Raw genomic sequence first — 4,254 nt, 5'->3', positions numbered from 1 at the left:
TGTTTTGGGTGTGGGCTCCTGTGTCTGGGTTCACAAATGACCGGCTGTGGTTCACAGAGAAATGGACAAAGCCACTTTCTGCGATTGCAGTGGTGTATGCCCTCCACATGTCCGTTATCACCGTGGTCCCTTGGCGAACGTATTTTGTGACCAGAGGAATTAAGTGGCGCCGTGATCTTTGTTTCACCAGCGAGCTCAGGATAGGTCTTCTCCTTTTTCTCCTTTTTCCTCTGATGCCCAGCATTCCAAAGACCCATTTTCTCCTCCTCCACGTAGGACCGAATCTTCCCCTACCATACTGTAATAAAGCAGTGAAAAAGGACAACAGTTATATAAAAATAAACATCAGGCATTTCAATTGATAAACAAAGTGAAATGTGTTTATTTGCTTTCTTTTACAATTTAAAAATATTCACTTCCTTTCTCAAAAAAGAAGAGAAAAAAATTAAAATGTCGTGGTACAAACAGAAAAGGCTGTTTAATTTTATTAAGTTAAAGTTTGCTTATTTTGCTGCAAGAAACATGAAAATGTAAGATATATATTGGAATTAGATGATATATAAATAGATTATGCACTTTTAAAATGTTAGTAATACAAAGTAAGAATAAGGATTTATTTCCTTAATGATCTGATTGGATGAGCTTCTAAATTCTTTTTTTCTGTTATTTGACTGTGTATACACTGTGGAGCTGGCTCTCTCTAATGTATACTTTATCTCGCCAGTCACAAGGGTGTGAAATGACACAATTATAAAATTACATTACTTTGCTCATTCATTTGTTAATCTCTGACCTTAAAAGATATGTTGTTATTTCACCTTGAAAAACAAAGGTTTTAGTTTTAGTGAGGCCAAAGGCTAAGGCTCTGTAGTTTATACACACCTTCCTTTTGTGGTAGAAGTTGCTTTCGTCCAGCATGACAAATTCGTTTGGTCCTCCAAGTCTCTGCTTTCCCCTCCTTTCTCTCCTCTTGATTGCACTCTTGCAGACCTTCCTCAACTTCAGGCTAATTTTTGACAGCGTGCGACTGCTTCCTGCCACGCCATCCTGCAGCATGTCAATTTGCCTTAGCTGCAGTCCCTGGGAAAATCTGTTAAAGATCAATATAGAATTACTAAATATGAACAAAAGCATATGAAGAAGAACGCATTCAGCACCAGTGGCTAATGTATAATTAATTATATAATTCACATTAGACATTTGTTATTACTCAAGATGAAACAGAATATTTTAATGTTGCTAATTAATTATATCTATCAAGTTTCCCTGTATCAGAGCATCTACACATGTATTGTTAAGCTATTAGAATAATCACACATTGTAACATTCTGAACCCATTTTTTTGTTGAGGAACATTTTGAATGCAGGAATTTTACTCTAACAGAGTATTCGTACACTCTGGTACTTTTACTTTTACTCTAATACAAGATCTGAGTACTTAATACTAAGTGCAATATCTGAGTACTTCTGTTTTACTCAAGTACAATATCTGAGTACTTCTACTTTTACTCAAGTACAAGATCTATTCTGTTTATAGCCTATGAGAAAAACTATTAGAAAACGAAAGCTAAAGCTAATGTTAGCAGATAGTGACAATGTATGCTAGTTAGCTAGCTCAACGATTCCTTAAATAATATTGCGACAGAAACATTTTTCTGTTCACATCACGCTCTGCCGCTCCAACAGGGAGCTCTGCTCTGAACACCCGAACGGTAAGGCGATACGTCCGTTCTTATTGTGCATCCATGGGTAAAGGTAAAACCTTTATATATACAGTATATGGTTAAGGGTAAAACGCATACAGAACACGTAACATGAAGGTGCCGGGCGGCGCGGTCCCGTGGGTTGGATGCGCGTTCATAATGCCGAGGGAAATAAATCTCGAGTGTTCTCCTCAGAGTCCGGCGCACTTCCTGGGGGCTTGGTGTGTGAAAGCGGCGCCACACCTCCAAGCAGCCTGCGTTGTGAATTGCCAAATAACTAGCGCTTAGTCCGCTAGCTCAATGCTAACATTTAATGGATAACGTCATTGACGCGCTAACTGAAATTAGCATTTAGATATCGGTAATGTTAAACAACAGTCAACATGCTTAAAATAAACGTAATACTTACAGGCATTCATTTGCTGTGCTTTGAGGAAATGACTGATATTATTGATGAATTCATATTACCTGTAAATGTATTTCATCCAGCTGAACAAGGACAATTTGCTCCTCTGAAACAGGGACAGTGACCTCACTGACTTCTTCGTCGTTTTCCCTCGGTGTTTTTTACGTCGGCACTTCCTACAAAAGACAAATCGTAAATTCCTAGTCCTTTTTTCCTGATAAAGAACTTATCTTTGTAACATTACATATCAGTAAACAGAGGAAGTCATCGTTAAAACCCGTGCTAAAAATGTACGACTTAGCCTACCACTGCAGTCCGTCGACGTTTGAGTGTTTCTCCAGTTTCATCCTCTTTGTTGCAGAGTTTGCATTTCATTTTTCCTTGAAGCAATTCCTTTTTCATTAGCCATTCAATTAATTTTTTCTTTTTTTTAAAAGTCTGTCTTCCGTCAATAAGACTGAGTACTTTGGTGTGCAGTGTCATGATAACCAAAAACCTGACTACTGCGGCGTTACTACTACGTTACTGCGGCCCCGGCCCGTCCACAAACCCTGACACCCAGCGTAGTTCAAGATGAACTCCGCTGAGCGCACTAGCGCCCTAGCACCCTGATCCTCATTTCTTGTTCACACGATTCAAACCAATAGTTTTGATGTTTTGAATCAGGTATTTCATCTTCCTTGTTCAATTGACAAAGCACAGCTTCTTTATATTCACTGATATACAATTAAAATATTAAAACCGTAATAAAGTGTTAATGCGCTGAAAATCGAGATCCGGCTGGAGCACTATGCAAGACACGCCCCTTCATAGCATTCAAGTGCTACGATTCGCCATGAGCCTGTCACGTGCATCTCGGCTAGTGATAAAACCATAGACTGTATGGATAAAACTCAACGTCTCCATTTTATATGTAAAGGCTATCTATGCTCTAGTCTAGTCTACACGCTAGAACTGAAAATGGACTCGAGGAGAAGCAAGCGAAAGAGGATGGGGCCCCCGAAGCGTTTAGTGTCAGAATGTAAGTATGAATTGAAATATATTTTTGTCATTTGAGAAATCAGTAACACTGCATTGCGAAATCATCTCAATTGACACATGTTATTACACTTTGTGTTCTGTGCTATCTGATTTGAGGTTGCTAGCTAAACCACGAGGACCCACGTGTTACATAATAATAATAATAATAATAATAAATTACATTTATAAAGCCCCTTGCTGGAGCTCAAAGCGCTTACATGACATTTAAATGTTTTGTAAAGTTCCTTATACAGCTTTAGACTTGTTTTTATCTCATAAATTCCTTAAGTGACACACCCTGAAAAGTCTGGTGGGTCATGTGCCGGGCTAAGACATGTGACAGAACTAGGTACATTTCAGAGGCTTGTTTTTGGTTGCTAAAGGTACAAATCAAGCCATTTAAGAATTAAAATGCTTACATAACATGTACTTTGTTACATTGAACCTGTTAACATTTCTTGATCAAATTGATATGACACAAATTAGATAAATATCGCTGTGACACTGATGTCACATCGGGACATTAACCTTAAACTTTCACAGTAAATCTGGAGTAACACATATGTCACAATTAGAAATATGAGTATGACCTGCTCAGTTAATTTAGGTGATCCAATTATATTTAGTTAATATATTCTTTATTCTTCAATTCAAAGAATGTTAAAACAAATTTAAATCAAAAAATCCCCCTCATTAATTAAGTTATAAATAAGAGTTACTTTACCATTAAAGTTCAATGTCACATTGTCAGAAATGTGGTCTATTTAGTCTAAATTATGTTCCCCTTAATTTCCCCAAAAGTAGAAATGGGTCTGGGTTGTTATGGGTTAAATTAGTTAAATTGTCAAATAAACTCTGAAATATCTCAATTACGAAGGTTTAGCGTTTTATCTTAACTCTTAAATAAGTAAATGACATTAGGGCGCTATGTAATGAAAATATAATTAAACAGTACATTCATACATTCATTCAAGAGTGGCTTTTCAGATATCCAATTTTGAAATAGTTCCAATGAAGTTATAATATAGCTGAAAAAAACCCAAACATACTTCCATATAGTAATGCTATCTACATCAACAACTCTTTCTGTGCTCCATAATCTTACAGCGGCTAAAGATTTGGCTG

The 4,254-nt window shown here is 37.0% G+C and overlaps 1 long non-coding RNA gene across 2 annotated transcripts; it reads right to left on the bottom strand.

Moving 5' to 3' along the window:
* Positions 1-216: 216 nt before the first annotated feature.
* On the bottom strand, positions 217-2,458 carry LOC117460616 (uncharacterized). Of its 2 annotated transcripts, XR_011644704.1 has the most exons (4): positions 2,416-2,458; positions 2,172-2,285; positions 883-1,090; positions 217-298 (listed from the first exon to the last, which is right to left on the bottom strand). It is a non-coding gene; the product is annotated as an uncharacterized lncRNA (long non-coding RNA). The 2 variants fall into 2 exon arrangements; XR_011644703.1 differs by lacking the exon at positions 2,416-2,458 and having other exon boundaries at positions 2,172-2,393.
* Positions 2,459-4,254: the final 1,796 nt, after the last annotated feature.

This window comes from Pseudochaenichthys georgianus, chromosome 16, assembly GCF_902827115.2.
Source record: "Pseudochaenichthys georgianus chromosome 16, fPseGeo1.2, whole genome shotgun sequence".
NCBI classification, from domain to species: domain Eukaryota; kingdom Metazoa; phylum Chordata; class Actinopteri; order Perciformes; family Channichthyidae; genus Pseudochaenichthys; species Pseudochaenichthys georgianus.
The sequence above is the reverse complement of the archived record's forward strand: the minus strand, read 5'-3'. Positions and strand labels throughout refer to the sequence as shown.